We start from the raw sequence: 18,981 nt of genomic DNA, 5'->3' as shown, positions 1-18,981 counted from the left end.
AACTCTACATTTATGCATTGAATATCAGTCCTTCTGATTTACTCAGTAAAATTATTCTGCCATTCTCCCCTTTCTTTAAGTATTATTGCTGCTTAACAAATCGTCCTAAAACTTGTATCTTAACACAAGCATTTTCTTATCTAGTATGGGTCATTGGATCAGGTGTTCTCTGGCCCAGGGTCCCTCATCTGATGTATTCAGATCATGGCTGGAGCTAGAACCAATGGAGGAGGAGGTCAGGAGCAGCTAGGGAATGGCTAGTGTTTCTCTCACTAAACAGAGTCTCAAAACTTCTCTCTGTAGTATCTCTGCAGGGGTGGCTTGGGGCTTCCTCATAGCATAGTAGTTTCAGGGCAGTCAGAATGCTTACGAAGCAATTTAAGGGTTCAGAGGGAGTGTTCCAGCCATCCAGGAGTAAGTTTCATTTCCTTTTCTGTCCTAGCCACAGAACAGAAAGATGCTTCACAGAGCATCCATTCTGCTGATTGTAAGCTAGCCAAAAACTGCACAGATTTGAGGGGAAGGAACATCAACCACCCTTCTTGATGAGAAAAGTGTCAAGGTCCCATTGTAGAAAAACACATGGGATAGGAAATATTATTACAGTCACTTTTGGAAACTAAAATCTGCAATATAAGTTAATAAATATTTTTCTTGCTACTGAAGCATTTCTATTTGCATCCAAATGTACTACAAAAGCACTCATTAATAAAGAAAAAAATACTTCTTTTCAGCCCTATACCCTTGCCTGTATTATTCTTTTATTGTGATTTTTTTCAAAACAGTTTTCCATTCCTCATTTTCTATTTGTTCCTTCATTTGAATCAGCTTTCACCTCTACCCTCCACTAAAATACCCTTGACAAGGTCATTTATCTTTTAAGTCCAATCATTAATTCTCATTTCTCATTTTATTTCATGAGTTCAAAGTACTTAATACAATTGATAACTCCCTCCTGCTCTTGGAATACCTACCTTGTATGATTTCCGGTGCTCCCATTTTTCTAGCAGTCCTGTTCTTCTCCTTTGCTCACCTAATCTATACATGTTGGAATGCCCACGCTTCATTCCTCAACCTTCCTGAAGTCCTCACCTGCACTCAGCCCTGAGATTATCTCCTCTGGTCCCATGGCTCTAAAGTATATCCTTTGTGATGACCTTCCCAGTTTTCAGCTCCAGCCTCAAACTCTCCCTGCACTTGGGACATGTATGCCTGATTGTCTACTTGACATCTCTGCTTTGTTTTCTGACAGATATATCAAATTTAATATGTCCAAAATAGAATTCTGTCTTTGAAAATACATCCAAAATAGAATTCTGTCTTCTCACTTTCCCCACCGTCCCCCGCCAAACATACTCATTTCTCAGATTTTTTCATTTCAGAAAATGGCACCACCAGTTACCTAAGTGCTATGCCAGATGTCTAGGAATATTCCTTGAGTTCTATCTTTTCTTCACCCTCCATATCCTATTTATCCTCAATGCTTTTGGTTACACTTATAAAATATATCTAGACCGTCAAGTTCTCACTATCTTCCCTGCTGCCATCTTAGCAAATTAATGTTAACCTGACATTGATTTATTGGATTGGATGATAAATTTTGTTCATCTTCTTTTCCCCTATAATAAAAGTTTTTTAAACTTTGTTAATATTAAAACACGTGTTTTACTCATAATTCTTCATTGGCTTCTCAAGGCGTTGAGAATAAATAAAATGTCCTTATTATAAACCACAATTGTTCCTGCATGAACTGCTCCCTGTCCACTTTTCCACCTGCATTTTTTGTTTCTCTCACACTGGCTTATACCTTTCTAGCTCCAGTGGCCTTCTTGCTGTTCTTCGACCTAGGCAAACTAGAATCTTTCCTCTGGGTTTTTAAACCTAATGTTTCTTCCTCTTTGAGCATCTCTATCCATTTCCAGCCTTCTTCTGTAGTTAGTCTGCAGGCTAGCATTTCGGAACCACTAATAAGAGTCTAAAGTGTCGTCTTCTGATAAGGCCACATATCCCAGTTTTAATTTCCTCTCATCATTGTTTTCCTTATACTTCCCATTCCAACAAATGTTTTCCTTGAAGATAAAAAAGGCAAGAAAGTAGGAGATGACACTAATTTGCTTCCTGACATTTATTAACAGTAAGCTATTCACCAACATCAACAGAAAACATCTTCTGTTTTGTAGTAGAAATAAAATAAAAATTGTTTGACTTGTCATAATATAAAAATATTGTTAATATCATATAACAATTTCAAAAGCCTCAACTTTTGTAGGTTTTGCCTTTCTTTCTGATGTAACATATCATTTATATGCATGTATCTTACATATTTTATATATTACTCTCAAGAATCTAAGTTTGAATGTTTCTATATATTGCTACATCTGTTTCCTCAGATGTGTATTTTCTTTTTACCCCACCAGTATAATTTGGTTTTCATGGTTGGTTCTTTGTTCTTATATAACCACTAATTCTCTCTAACATTTTAGAAAATCTGGCCAAGAGTTCTATCTTATTTCTACCTATTTCTTTGATTTTTTATAAAATCTGTTTTGCTCGAATTTAGGGCAATGTTATAAACTATTTTTTTTTTTTCATACAAGAGCCCATTGATAGCATCAACATACTTAAAACACTTTATGTTGTAAATAGTTGTATATTTACTATATGTTAGTTGATAATATTCAAACATGCCTGTGAATTCATGGGTCCAATTGCTGCATGCTTATCATGGGTCTTTTAGAAATTGGGGTGTGAAGGAAATTGCTGATATTATAAAGATAACATATTAAAATTGTTGAAACTTGCCAATTTTCCTTGCTGCTTACAGGATCCCTGAAAATCATAAAAAAGAAAATGGAAATACCACTGTCTTTATGAGTGATATGGTACCTCTTATTTCCAATGAAAATGTTGCTAAAAGTTGGAAGGACAAAGAGAGCTGTGTTCAATTTTAAGTGGGTCTCCTAGCATTCGTCATCCTCTTTACTGGAATCTTAAAAATTGGTTTTCTTTGGCTAGCTACATGTAAGAAACAAGGTAAAGATAGGGCAACTTGTATGGCTTGTCAAGGGGCACGTCTTAAGCCAGCTTACTCACAGAACTACATGAAATAAAGGAAGTAGACAAGAGAGAGGCATGATTGGGCACAAATAGAGGAAGCCTGTCCTGGCCAAGTCTGCTTATTCCACAGAAGTGAGAATCACTGATTTCAAGAGAAGAAGCTTAATATGGGTTTGTAACTTTTAAAGCGTGATACCACTGCCTACCAATATTTATAGTCCATGAAATGTTCCAGGCAATAACTAACCAACTTAAAAAAATGTAGCTGCCATGTTTTCTGGCCAATACAATGCTCTTCTTTCTAGCTTCTTTCCACCCAGCTATGGTTTTATGACTCTTTTTCTGTCCAGTGAATTATTAATGACTGTCAGCTGAGTGGAAGTTCCCAGAATGCTTTTAAATTCTTGATAAAATGTAATCCATTCACCTAGAATGCCCCTTTACTTCTGTTCCTTGCCTCTTCCTCCCTGAATTGTAGATATAGTATTCACAATTCAGTACTTATCATGCAACTATAAGACCCCAAACCAATAGACATTAGAACAGCATAAAAATAGAAAGATTTTGGTTTCTTGTTGAAGTTGAAAAAAGGAATAAATGCCAGTCACTGTTAACCTTCAGACTTCCTGTAATGTGTGAATAATAAATCTCTGTTGGTTTAAACTACTGTTAGTTGAGTTTCTGTCCTTGGAGAACATACATGTAATGGATGTAGTCCTCCTCCCCTGGAGTGACTGGGTCAGGAGCAAGATAAGAAGGGGAAAGAAAAAGAAGAGTCTAGTCAACAGTTACTCTGCCCCTGTAGGAACTCTGCCCCATAATTTGGGAATCAAATTATAGCAGTGTCTTATTTTCCTAACCTAAATTTTTAAGATTGCAAATAAGTACTTCATCCCACAAAACACAGTATAATGTCTTGTAGTTTTCTCTCTCTTTATCTTCTTTCTTCTTTCTTTCCACCCTAGAAAAAAAATCTATTTGTAATAGATTGTGTATATCACGTGTTGTGATAGATTATCAAGATGATAGAAGTAGCTCCTGCCTAAGAGAATTTCCAGCTTAGTAGAAGAGACAAAGAAAAGAATAAACATACATATGATATGTGCTATAATATATGTATGAACAGGGAAATGTTGGAAAAGAGAGGAGCCATATATAACAAAGCCTGGGCAAGGCAGGATTTTCAGATATTTTTGGAAAAAGTTTTAAGGTTTAGGAAATTTCTTTAGGTCATATATACATAAGGGGGGTAGACTATTTTTGGTTTTATGTGTCTTTATGAATCTATAAAACTATAAGGATCTAAAGTTTAGAATCAAATCTATTTGACAGGATGGATGTTATACATAAACTTTGTTATATTTTCTGAAGCATTCTGGCCTTTTTTTCTATATACGTGTTTGAGTGCTAATAAATTCATATCATCCTGTATTATACTGTGTATATTGTATTGTAACATACCTTTTCACTAAACTCTCATTCATAGCCATAATTTTATGTCCAGAAATATATGTCTACATATTGTCATTCATAGTGACTATATAATATTCTATAATATGAATGTATGAACAATTTATTTGAAGAAACTTCATTTCTTACTTATTTGGGTTATTTACAATTACTTGAATAAAACATTCTTATACCTAAAAAGGTGCAATTTTATCCAATTATTTTACTATGGTTTAGGAAGAAAAGAGTTTGCAGTAGCAAAACCCTGTACCCTATTCTCTCTCTCAGGGATGTCCAGGAAGAAAGAATGACTGTGGTAATTCTACTATCAAACATGCAAACTACCTCTTGGTAAACATACGAATTACCAGTAAATCATATAATTTGTTTTTACTAGCAGAAGGATAATGGTAATTTCTTATCTATAAAGATTTTTCATGGGAAAAATATTGTGTTGAAGTTGCTTATTGTAAATGCAACTGGTATTTATAGATTTATGGTGGCTGGCTAGCTGAGGAAGGTCATGGATATCATGTAATTATGTGAGGTAGCCCAAATTGCTCCAGTGCTTCATCTATTAACCTGGAGCCAAATGATGTCTTATTGTGGTAGGAAAAAAGTCCTTTTTTATTGGAAGCTGCATCTTAGTGTTTCAGATCACATCAAGGAAAGAATTCTTCACCTGTGTTCCTTAAATCACTGGTGAAGTTTCATATTGGGTACAATCTATGATTTCTATAGTCAAATTTGACAATATGATTCTTTTTGTCACCACAGATAAATTCCAAAAGTAAAATTTCTATGTGAAGAGGAATGGATTGTTTTAGGAACCGTGGTACATATAACAGGCTTATTGAACAATCTGAAGTTTGTGGGATCAAACTGTCTTTTACTATGCTCTCTCAGATTTCCCTTTTCCATTCCTTAGAGACATCTTGACTAGTTCCTCAACTTCCTCATTATTTTCAGCTATTTTTTTTTAAGTCCAGTCAATTCAAGTCCAGTTTTTAAAAGTATAATTACATATCCAATTTATTGCACATTTCCTCTTATCCAAGTACCAGCTAGTTCTTCTCTTAGGGAACTTGAAGTAGGAATAAAACCAAGTCTTCTCCTAACATATCGATTCCAAATTTATTTTCTCTCATGCATCTCTTCTTTTTTATCTTATAGAATGGAAGCCAGAAAGAGAAAGACAGACAGAGAGAGAGAAAGAGAGAGAGAGAAAGAGAGAGAGAGAAAGAGAAAGGAAGGAAGGAAGGAAGGAAGGAAGGAAGGAAGGAAGGAAGGAAGGAGCCCTGGTTAGGTTATCTCTTGGCTAACATTGGCTAGCTATTGCTTCTCTTGTGTGGCAAGTTTCCATACGTTGCCTCTCTTGGGGTGCTCACGTGATCCCAATAGGAGATCTCGGTGTTCAGTTCCTCGACATGGGAGATGATATGATTTGACTCTGGGTCCCTACCCAAATGTCATCTCAAATTGAATACCCATAATCCCCACGTCTAGGGAGGGACCTTGTGTGAGGCGATTGGATCACGGAGGCAGTTTGCCCCATGATGTTCTCATGGTAGTGAGTTCTCAATAGATCTGATGGTTTTATAAGTGTCTGGCATTTCTCCTGCTTGCACTTCTCTCTCTCCTGCTGCTATGAGAAGTAGGTGCCTGTTTCCCCCTCCACAGTGATTGTAGGTTTCCTGAGGCCTCCCCAGACATGTGGAACTGTAAGTCAATTAAACCTCTTTATAAATTACCCAGTCTGAGGGAAGTTCTTTATAGCAGTGTAGAATGGACTAATACAGGAGACCTCCTTCCTGCTAACTTTTTCAAACATACTTCAGTTTCTCCTAATCGTCAATATAGCCTTTTGTTTTGGGATTCCCCCTGCCTGGTAACCTGCTTTCATGATTTGGGACAAACACAATATTTCAAACCTTGCTACTTTCTATAATGTCTACTTTCTCCACAACAAATTTACCAACGCTCTGTCCCTTCTTCCATCCAACTTTCTCAACTTCTTATTTCCTTTCCTACTTAAATACCCTGGTGTGCAGATCATTCAGTTTGCTTCATAAGAAAAGCTTCAACTAAGGATTAATATGCCAATTTCTTCAACTGATTCTCTCAGACCTTTCTTCTTTGGCTTTAGGGGAGAAGGAAGATCCAACTTCCTAACATTCAAGATACCTTTTGTTTCCCTGGTCTGGTAATATAGGAACTGACAAGAAAGTGGGTCTTGGATACACATTTACTTGTATGGAGAAAATAAATTTTACTTCCTAAAGTAATAGATCAAGTATCCATCACCTATTTTGACACTTATTGCCCTCAATTTTTTTGTATTGTTCTGTAGTCCAGACTGGAGTACAGTGGCGTGATCTCAACTCACTGCAACCTCCGACTCCTGGGTTCAAGCGATTCTCCTGGCTCAGCCTCCCAAGTTGCTGGGACTGTTGGCATGCACGATCACACCCAGCTAATTTTTGTATTTTTAGTAGAGACAGGGTTTCACTATGTTGGCCAGACTGGTCTCGAACTCCTGACCTCAAGTCATTGGCCCACCTCGGCCTCCCAGAGTTCTGGGATTACAGGTGTGAGCCACTGCACCTGACCTGGTTGCTGATAGTTTTTGCCTTACACATATTTTCAGTTTTTATGTAGTCTAAAATATCAAACGTTCTGTATTTTTTACCTTGAAATAAGTATTTAAAAGTCACTTCTCATTCTGATACATTTATGGTTCTCTATTTAAATATTTAACCCATTTTAAATGTATTTAGGAATAAAATGTGATTTGAGAACCTACCATACTTTTTTTTGATATTCTCAGTATCATTAATACTTAAACTCAGTTTCCTCACTAATATAATAAATTATGCTATACATTTGCTTTGTTTATTATTTAAATTTGATGTATCATATGATAAAGCTTCTTACATTATTTTTACTTAAAAATTTTATATTAATTTCCTGAGAGTCTCTATTTTATGATGAATGCTGTAATATCTTTTCCAATTTTTTAATTCCAAAGCCAATCTCTTATACCCTCACTCTCTACCTCTTTTTCTCTCTCTCTTACTAATTAACACCATCAGTCTGTTTTATTGATGTGTTCAAGGAATTAGCTCTTGGCACACGTTTCTTAATTTGTTAATTTTAAGTCTTTAATAGGTAATTTTTTTCTTTACTTTTCACATGATTATTTCATTTTTCTGTTTTAACAGCTTTGTTGAGGTATAACTGATATACCAAAAAATACATGTTTAATGTGTACCATTAATAAGTTTGAACATATGCATATACTCATGATACCATCACTACAATTAAGGTATTAAACATATCCATCACCTCCAAAAGTCCCAGTGTGTGTGCGTGTGTGTCTGTGTATGTGTTTGTGGTAAGAACAGTTAACATGAGATCTACCCTGTTAACAAATTTTTAAGTGCACTACACCATCCTGTTAACTATGGGTACTGTATTTTACAGAAGATCTCTAGAATTTATTCTACCCAGTTGAAAAGACTGGAATAATGCCCATGACCAACTCACCAGGTACCATATTCTTTTCCCATGGAGAGGAGTAGAGTGGAGGCAAGGAGCCAGGAGTGTTGAAATATAACACTTTCCCCTCAGGAAAACCAACAGGTGTCCTTTGAATTTCTCAAACTTCAACCCCAACTGCTTTGTCCCCTTTGAAGTCTATCTAACCATTGTAGGTGTAAAAGATATAGTTATTATAACTCAATCACACATTAGTATAATTTACTTTACTAGTTTCTTTCCAATATGGTCCCTGAGGATGCCCAGCAAGCACACTGTGGCCTCTCCATTAGTGTGCACCAGGAATTGGGCATCATTTCCAGCCTGGTTCTAAAATAATGCTCCTGCTCTAGCCCCTTGGACTTCCTTTTCTCCTGCTGTGTTCAGCAATCCTGACTCTTCTCTAAGGCTGGCACTCATGGGAAGGGAGGAGCTACCATGACCCTCCCATGTCATCATCTAGTTGGTTTCATACAAGAAAAGTTTTGGTAAAAAGAGGGTGGTGAGAACATGAGGGCAATGGGGGTGGAAAGAATTTCTGACATAAAAAAGGCATTGACAGGAAAAGTGGGGGAAAAAACCTGAAAGACAAAATGAGAGAGATTCTGCTGAGAATCCCTACTTAATAATTCTGGCTTAGTGCCAATTTTTATGATATTAAATTATTTTTATTTGAAATCCAAATATTTATATGAGAACGCTATGGAAACAGTTAGGAAGTATGAGTGATATAGACCATGTAAATATGCTTACCTCTAGATTTCAATTATTGTAGATAATGGATAGTCAACAGTTTTGAAATAACTGGATTAATGTAAAAATGTACATGAAGCAGATATATGGATTTTAAAAAACATAAGCAGGCTAGAAAAAGTCATGAGCCTATCTGACATTTTACCAGATAGAATTATGGGATAGATTTTTCCATATATGTCCTTCTTCTTATGCTATAATGTATTTGTGTACTATGGTATTACTGATGAGTGATAAAGTAAGGCATTTATATAAATAAGTTTAGTAAAAGAGGCAGAGAGAAATTTAGAGAAACTGCTTATTTTAACGACATTCGAGTTGAAAATGTTTCTTTTGTGTGTTGCAGCTCTTTCCCTACCCTATACAAATGCAGACTGCCCTACATTTGAAGCTGTTTCTTCCCATTGGAGGGAAGCTGGTACTTTTGTGAAAGCAGCCATTTCATTTTAGCTGGGCATTAGCTTGAGCCATCTGCTGTGTGGATTTTTCAGTGGTCCATAGCCATGACAGAGTGTTTGAAGTTTTGCTTCAGGATGTCTTTAAAAACATTTTGTTTCTGATCTCCCCATTTGTAGGTACCCTACTTCACTCATCATCCATAAACTGCTTGAACATCCTGTGCACATCCATGCTCCCCATCAATCCAACTCAGTAGATCAACAAATCAGTCCATATTTATGGGGCTCCAATTATGTGCAAGACATAGGAAGGTGGCTGTATTTTATCAAGTTTCAGTGCAGATTGGCTGGTTCTATTCCAGGTCCTCCTTGTTGGTAATTCTACCTTGCCATTTAATGATCAGTAGAGGTTTTAGATGTTGCTAATGAACTTTTCAGACAGGATGGTTCATTTAGAAGAGAATGTATAAAAATGGTAGAAAAGAAAACTTAATTGTGATGATTATTTATTCTGGAAAAAGCAGAAGGATATTTTAATGACAGAATTATCCAAACTATTATGCTATAGAAGTCAGCTACATTTTTCTTTCTTTCTTTTTTTTTTTTTTTTTTTTTTTGAGATTGGAGTCTTGCTCTATTGCCCAGGCTGGAATACAGTAGCACAATCTCGGCTCACTGCATCCTCCACCTGCCAGGTTCAAGCGATTTTCTGCCTCAGCCTCCCAAGTAGCTGGGATTAGAGGCATGCACCACCACCCTCAGCTAATCTTTGTATTTTTAGTAGAGACAAGGTTTCACCATGTTGGCCAGGCTGCTCCCCAACTCCTGACCTCAAGTGATCTGCCCGCCTCAGCCTCCCAAAGTGCTGGGATTACAGGTATGAGCCACCGTGCTTAGCTTGTTAGCTACATTTTTCTTAAACAAATAAATCCAGGAAGGTTTTGAGGGTGAATGTAGAGCTTGCAAATAGGTGACATAAGCTTGGCTTTGGGATTTTTAAATTGTGAAATATAAGTAAAACACGTTAGTTACCTTGTCTTTCAAATTTCCCCAAATTCTATCAAAACTAGAAAGTTATGATCAGACTCGTGATTTAAATATGCAAAAAGCAAAAATACATTATTATTTGAGATATAAATATGATAATTAATGCATTTATTATATTAAGTGGTTTAATATAAAGATATATTTTCTTAAAATTTTATGTGGGTTAATTTTCTGAAGCATTACAGACTGACCAACACATAAAATTATTTTTGGTTTTATTTATTCATGTTTAGGAGACAGAGTTTTGATCTGTCACTCAGGTTGGGATACAGTGGCATATTCAGCTTCCTGCAGTCCAGATCTCCTGGGCTCAAGCAATCCCCATGTTTTAACCTTCTGAGTAGCTAGGACTACAGGTGTGCACCACCATGACCAACGGTTTTTACATTTTTTTTGTAGAGACAAGATCTTGCTATGTTACCCAGGCTGGTCTCAAACTCTTGGCCTTAAGTGATATTCCTGCCTTGGCCTCCCAAAGTGCTAGGATTAAAGGCCTGCTTAAAGATATTTTGATAGCAAATATTTTCAAGTTGAAAACAGATTGAAACTTCATTTGTAAAATAGGGATATAATACCACTACCTCATTCGATTGGTTTGAACATCATATCAGATGACATAAGTGCTTAATGTGGCTCCTGGACAAAAATTTCGGGTATTGTCTTTACTGCTGTTATTTACCTCTTTTTTTTTTTTTTTTGAAAATCACTGATATGGTTTGGATTGTTTCCCCACCCAAATTTCACATCAAATTGGAATTCTCAGTGGAGAAAGGGCCTGGTAGGAGGTGATTGAATCAAGGGTTCGGACACCCCCCTTGCTGTTTTCATAATAGTGACTGAGTTGTCACCAGATCTGGTTGTTTAAATGTGTGCAGCACCTCCCATTTTGCTCTCTTACTCTTTCTCTGGCCATGTAAGACGTGCTTGCTTCCTCTTTGCCTTCCACCATTATTGTAAATTTCTTGAGATCTCCGCAGTCATGCTTACTATACAGTCTGTGGAACTGTAAGCCACTTAAAAGCCTCTTTTCTTTATAAACTGTCCAGTCTCAGGGAGTTCTTTTTTTTTCACTTTTTAAAAAATTTTATTTATTTATTTATTTATTTATTTATTTATTTATTTATTTTAATACATGTGCACAACGTGCAGGTTTGTTACATATGCATACATGTGCCATGTTGGTGTGCTGCACCCGTTAACTCGGGTAGTTCTTTATAGCAATTTGAGAATGGACTAATACAATCGCCATAAAAAACAACTAGCGCTTGTCTTGGTGACAGATCCTCCATGGCCACTACAAGCTTTCTAGGTGGTGAGCAGAGAGTGCAGCCACATGAGGAACCATCTGTAACATAAAGACATCTGCCAACTCTCTACTCAAAATTTGGTGAGGACCAATGACAATGTATAGATCAATTCAAGTTCCTTGGAAAGAAAGACCTGTGAAATAAGAGTACATTTATTTTCCCTTGGTGTTAGCAGGTAGCTGCCTCTTACCTACCCTATGTGGATATACCTATTGACACACAGATAGAGTAGATGGATTGCCTACTAACATGGAAGATTAAATGACAAGGTTAGAAACAAAAACCAAACACTATTGTCTCCTAATGCAGGTAATGGATTTTCAGTTCACCAGAGGAAAGAGATGGATGTATCAAGGTATAGAAAGCTTGAATTCCTCCTCGAAATTTCACATACCAAAAAATCTTAACAGTTATAAAATCTACCAGATAAAAATCATCTGGTAAGTGGATAATATACTTAAAAAGGAAAACAACTTGACAAATTAGAAGTCACTGAAGAGTACAATTACATTTGACTTTTAAGACATCTATTAGAAAATAAAATAATAAGGCAAAAATTGATAAAGAAAAATTACTTCAATTTCAGCTTGAACCCAGACTACATTCTTTTATAAGCTTTGAGACTGGCCTTTTAGCATAAAAATCAAAAGATACAAATACAACAAGTTAAGTAAAGCCAAAAGTGAATGATGTTTTGCAAATAATAAATAATATTTATTATAAAACGACTTGATAATTTTAAGATGAGAGTTACATAATGTCTGATGTTATTAGTGACAATAAAGATGATGGAGGGAACAGACTTTGCTGTGTGACTTTGAAGGGATAATTAAGCCTGGATTGTCTCAGTTTGTTATCTGTATTATAATAATAGTTTCTATCTCATAGATTTGTATGAGAATTTAGTTAGTTATTATATGTAAATCAACTATGGGTAACAGAGTGGGCACATGGTAAGTGTCAGTGTATGCTACTTATTATCACCATTGTCATTACTAGCATCTTTTTCACAGGTTAAGTCTTGTGGACTGGGCATCTTTTTACGGATTGATTTAAACCAAACGATAGGACACAGTGATGGAGGTGTATAAAGTGCTGCCCATAATTCTTCTTAGTAAAGGACCAGAACAACAACTTCATTACTAATAAAGCTGGGTTAGGAGATTCTGCTTAAATTTGCAACCAAAATCAGGATTCCTATTCTTTCCCCAACTGAATCCATTTTTCCACCTTAAACTCCAGGGTTCTGTCCTTTCTAGGCAGAGCCTGTCCTGATGGAAATAGAACTTGGAACAAAGAAGAGAGTTTGTATTGAGAGGTAGGCTGGATCAGAGAGTGCACCCAGAGAGGTTGATCTACACACCTGCTCAGGGGCTTTGTCCTAAAATGAGCCATTCCTCCTCTCTAGGGAAAGAGTGAATGAAAGAATGGGAGTGGAGAAAGTAACTAGATACATTTCCTCCAACACATTTCCTTCCTGGGGAGTGCAGTGTAAGTTTTCCCCATCCATCAGTGCATGGAAATGTGAAGAATTAGAGGGTAGAGTCATGTGTAACAATCTGAGCTCACACAGTTCAGATCCAACACCTATTTCTTTTTTTTTTTAAATAGATCAAATAAGACTTATATTTCTTTGCACTTGAGAATTTACTATCTAGAAAATGGGGCTTTGATAGACAGCACTTCTCTTCTATATTGCAGCAATAGTTTGGAGATTAAAGAGATGACTGCCTTGGAGATGCTCCAAGGACCTCACATAAAAGGGGCCATTATGTTCAAGTATCATGGACTAGATTATGGGCCTTGTAGAATGCTAACAATTTAAATAGCCAGTTTGCTTTTCTTTAGCAATGATTTCTTCTGATATTTTCCATTTTTAATCATGCAGAAGTCACCTCCAAATTCCCTTTGTTTTTTAGAAGCTTGTTTTCTCAAAAAAAGTTGATGCATCTTCCAAGATTAGAAAAATATAGTCTTTAAGACTTTCTTGACATTTATACCAAAATAGCAATGTAGCTGAAATCAAATGGGAACATTTAGAAAGCTAGAATGGTAATTGCAAAAAAGGGAGGGAGTGAAATGATTTTCACTGCTTTTGTTAAAAAGTTTGTACTTGTCATACTATGCCACATCTTATTTTTGAAATGCATCAAAAGTTGTCACCAGTTTGATCTCTCAGATGGTGTGGCTGCCAATTCCTTCCCCAGCACCCTGCCACTTGGCTTATTTCCAGTGATGCCATGTGTAGTTTTCCCTTTCCTCCTCCATTCTAAATAGAGAGGAAAACATGTCCATTATGGCATTAGCTTGCAAGCTGTAAAATTGGAATTAAAATTCAAGACATGAATGTCTTTAACTCAGAAGGCCAATTGCATTCACAATTCCTCAAGTTTCCATTTCAAAGAATATAACTTTATCTTTAAACATGATAGTCTCAAAGCTTATAAAAGAATGTAGTCTGGGTTCAGCTGAAATTGAAGTAATTTTTCTTTATCAATTTTTGGCTTGTTATTGTATTTTCTAATAGATGTCTTAAAAGTCAAATGTAATTGTACTCTTCAGTGACTTCTATTTGTCAAGTTGTTTTCCTCTTTAAATATATTATCCACTTACCAGATGATTTTTATCTGGTAGATTTTATAACTGTTAAGATTTTTTGGTATGTGAAATTTAGAGGAGGAATTCAAGCTTTCTATATACCTTGACAACCATCCCTCCAACCAAACCACCCAACTAGGAGACAATAGTGTTTGGTTTTTGTTTCTAACCTTGTCATTTAATCTTCCATGTTAGTAGGCAATCCATCTACTCTATCTGTGTGTCAATAGGTATATCCCCACAGTAAGAGGCCACTGCCAACACCAAGGGAAAATAAATGTACTCTTATTTCACAGGTCTTTCTTTCCAAGGAACTTGAATTGATCTATACATTGTCATTGGTCCTCACCAAATCTTGAGTAGAGAGTTGGCAGATGTCTTTATGTTACAGATGGTTCCTCATGTGGCTGCACTCTCTGCTCACCACCTAGAAAACTTGTAGTGGCCATGGAGGATCTGTCACCAAGACAGGTGCTAGTGTCTACAAACCTTAGGGGGTTCAGTGAGTGCAATATGCTCCATGGGAAGACATTTCCCCTAGGTTTTGTAATTCCTTTGTGACATCTGCATTTATTTAACTATAAGCATTAATAAATGGATTATTGCTCTTCATGGAAATAATTTCTGTTTATTCAAGACCTTCAGATGGGTAGAAAAGAGGTAGATGAAACCGCTTCTAACCTTTTCCTCTTTTATCTTTTATTTGTCTTCACTAAAAAAGGCAAGGTGGGTGAGAAAAGTAAGTGGACATCCAGTCTCGTGCACTATAGAATGTAGAATGGGAACTAAAATGCTAAAAGTTTAAATCGGAAAAAAGTTGAATTATTTTCCTTTTCAATGCTTTCAGTATATTAAGTCCAGTATAAATTTATAGATTATTTGCATTGGTCATAAGGGCAGTGAGTCATGTTACATAGTACATCTCTTTGGACATAAAGGTGTCAGAAATTCCTTCCACAGAAGCTGATCTAACAGGTTACTGTTACATGATCAACATATAACACAATCAACAATCATATTAATCAAGGTAGTATGATCAACAATCATATTACCCTAGCAGACTTATCCTAGACAGTTTATATCAGTGACTAGATGCTTCTACTGCCATTTGCTGAATATGTTGATAGACAGCTTGGCTTTAAATTTTTGAAAATGAACCTCCCTAGATGCCAGGCCAACTAGTCTACCCCTGAATGTTATAGGTAGGAGACTGGCTGTCTGTAGGTGTAAGTGAATTTCAGAAGCAGCGAAGTGGAAGGGACTCAAGGACTATACCAGCTTGCTGCTTGGAAATCCTCCAACATAATGTCAAAACAGTAGGGACTCTCTGAGCACCTGCCTAAGCTGCACTTAAAATTAATGATTGTTTGTGAGAACAGACAAGGAGGAAAATCTACTTCGTTCACAAGTTAGTAGTGTGGATTAGCTTCATTGGTATCTAATGGCTGACTGCCACTGAACTGATCTTTTTTTGTACTTTCTGGCTCCTTCCTCAGGATACCAGAAGCTCTTTGTTTAGCTAGTGCTTTATCTAATTCTGGCACAATCAATTCCACCTCATTCTCTCTCAGCACAATTGGCAGGACTATATTGTTTATAGGGAAGGTATTTTCCCTCTAATTTAATACCTGAAATCTTTTTATGTTCCTTCTATTTAAAAGAGTCTTCCTTTATCCATTTTCTTTTGTCTTCTCCTTTCTTTTTTTTCCTTCTTTAAGCTATATATTGTTTTATTTTGGGGGTTTATATTTCTACTTATTTTTTTAAAATAAAAAACCCCATTTTAATGTATTTCTCTCACTTTAAAATACACAAAGGAGCACTGATTTATGTATACGCAGATTTATGCATACAGTTCATCCATTGTTTAGCAATGAATGTCCACATTATATAATGAGGATGGTATATAGAATGTTTTATTAGTACAAATTAAAAGCTCCATAATAAGTACAAAGTTATTTATTATAAGGTCCCATAAACATGTTTTTATTATAAGTCCAATGGGGATCCAGCTCATCACTCCCTTCCTCATCATTGTGTTTGTTTTTGTGAATACCTGCATGGTAGAGAAGATAAGATAATTGTCCGTCTCAGTACCCTTCAGGACAATGGCACCCAAAAGTCTAGGCTTGCAGTCTACCGGTAAAAGGCTTTGAATGTATGTATCCTAAATATACCTTAATTTATAAATTATATATCTTCTTTCATATATGTAATATCCGATTATTGTTGTAATATAAATTACCTTATGAAAAATACATATAAACAGACATTTAAAAATCTACAGTAGAATGAATAGAAATAGAAATTCTGAATTTTTTTTCCACTCTAGTAGATTATATTTACAAATTCAGAGGAGTATAATTTGGAAGCAGGTGATTCCCATGTCAAATTGGCTATTAGAAGAGCCTGGGGAATTTTAAAAAACTGATCTTGCCAGTTTTCTTCCTTATACATAATCAATAAGATTCTCTAATTGAGATTAGAGGATACTGGTATGTGTATTTTGTAAATACTGTCCAAAAATTTTGATGATCTGCTATGTGTGGGAACCACCATTCCAGGGCAAATGCTTTTTAGAAGGGGCCGCAGTTTGGAGCATTACCATGAAACTCCAGCTGGGGGCAGAGTATAGGACTTCAGAATTCCCAAGAGCCATTTGATGTTAAGGAGATGTTATGGGTTGGATTGTGTTGCCCAAATAGATGTTGAAGTCCTAATCCTCAGTATCTGTAAATTTATCATCTCTCATTTATTGTAAGGTGATTACTATTCAAGTAAAATCTTGACCTAACTACAAAAATTCATAATCAGGACAACTGTATATTTTAGCAAATGCTCATAGTTGTTTCTGATACTAGTTCATTCTGCTTTGTAAGTTCCTGTTTTTGTTCCTTACCTTGTAGAAATTGTTATTATTATTATTATTTATTTATTTATTTTGAAACGAAGTCTCGCCCTGGTGCCAGACTGGAGTGCAGTGGTACAATTTCAGCTCAGTGTAACCTCTGTCTCCCGGGTTCAAGCGATTCTACTGTCTCAGCCTCCCGAGTAGCTGGGACTACAGAAATGTGCCACCACACCCAGCTAATTTTTGTATTTCTGTATTTTTAGTAGAAGCGGGGTTTCACCATGTTGGCCAGGATGTTCTGGATCTGTTGACCTCGTGATCTGCCCTCCTCGAGCTCCCAAAGTGCTGGGATTACAGCATTTTTCATCGAGATGTTAAATTGAGAAATGTGGACTAAAGCTTAATTTTATTAGAACTTTACATGATATAAAATATTGCAAAATAAATTTTATTGGATAAGGTGTACTTTAAACCACTGAAATGTACTTGTGAGAATGATGCAGGCAATGTACAATGTGACCTTTTTATGTTAGTGAAAACTAATTCTGTTCTAAAAATAGCTCCTCTCCTATTATCTTTTTTAAAGTAATATTTTTAGGTAAATAATGAACCATTAAACAAAAGATGCTAATAATTCAAATAAAAATAATGCTCAGATGGTTTTTGTCAGACACAGTTCAACATAAAGATTCTCCTTGGGGAGAGAAGCATGTTGGTCATTATGACTTCAGTTAGATGTTAGAATCATGAATTCTAGATTTGGGGGTAAAATTTACTTGGAGTGAAACTCATCTTATTTACCTCACCTGATATTACAGAGCTAAAGTTGCAGTACTATCCATCAGATACAAGAATATAGCTAGTACCCTTATAATGGTTACTGAAGTTAAACAGTTTGGATTGACTTTTTTTAAGGAATCTATATGATACATAATATTCAAAGTTGAACTACTTTGTATTAAATGCCTTAGATAAAACCTGAGATTTTCTAATTATCGATTATGCAAATTTTTGTATCATCAATTATGTTCAGCATTTTTCTTAGAGCCATGGAGTGCCTAGAAATGCATACCATAACCTGTAACAACTATCAGTGAATTATACTAACACTAGGAACTCTTTCAATTGTTTGCTGCTGCTTTGAAGTTTACAGAATATTACTTTCAAATAATTCAATTCAAAATAAATGGGTAATCTTGTATTTTCCCTGGTAATCTTAATGGTCCTTTAAGTCAGGGGTATTGAAGTTACTGAAATTTTTGGCTGTTGAGTATCTGAGTTACAGGTAGAAACTAAAATGGTAGAAGATGATATGTAGTTGACTTCTATTGTAGGCTCTAAGGTTATGGATTATTCAGGGGACTAACACTGTTGGAGATCTTACAAATGACATTGGACTCTATCAAGAGGAAGTATCCATTACAGAACATAAGGATCTATCATTGCTTAGGAAATACTGATGTCCTTTTCCTTTATTTATTTATTTTTTTTGCCAAAAGTGATCAAGTCTGTCTGTTTTGATTTATTCTGCATCTCTCAGCCCTCTCTTTCCACTGTTGATGCAGCATACAAGATCTTTTAATGAGCAATGAATTCCTTTTTTTTTTTTTTTTTTTTTTTGAGACGGAGTCTTGCTCTGTCACCCAGGCTGGAGATGAGCAATGAATTCTTAACCAAAAATTTCATTAGTGGTTGTTATCATTTTAATCTTAAGACACTCTGGTGACCTATGATTTCCTTGTCTGTCTTTTCTTGCTAATATCAGCTATCTTTAGATGAAATATATATTATTATGTTAGAATTCCATCAGGCTTGTAGCTTTTTAGTATAAACTCATTGATGTAGACCATCTCTATGCTTAAGGAAGCAAATTAATTTTATTGTTATCTTCTGTAATGAGAATGCACTGAAAAACATATTCTTCATCATTACAGGTTCTTAAAATATTTTAAATGAGTTATTTAGAAAACATAGTGCAGTTGTT

The 18,981-nt window shown here is 35.7% G+C and overlaps 1 long non-coding RNA gene across 1 annotated transcript in view; it reads right to left on the bottom strand.

Moving 5' to 3' along the window:
* The window catches only part of LOC110743287, a 30,399-nt gene extending 25,843 nt beyond the window's left edge, over window positions 1-4,556 (bottom strand). Inside the window, exon 1 of the long non-coding RNA XR_002522096.2 lies at window positions 975-4,556. This is a non-coding gene — a long non-coding RNA (uncharacterized LOC110743287). The remainder of the gene's footprint in view (window positions 1-974) is intronic.
* Between the last annotated feature and the right edge of the window lie 14,425 nt (window positions 4,557-18,981).

This window comes from Papio anubis, chromosome 3, assembly GCF_008728515.1.
Source record: "Papio anubis isolate 15944 chromosome 3, Panubis1.0, whole genome shotgun sequence".
Lineage (NCBI taxonomy): Eukaryota > Metazoa > Chordata > Mammalia > Primates > Cercopithecidae > Papio > Papio anubis.
Note: the sequence above shows the minus strand (reverse complement) of the source record. Positions and strands in the feature narration are given on the sequence as shown.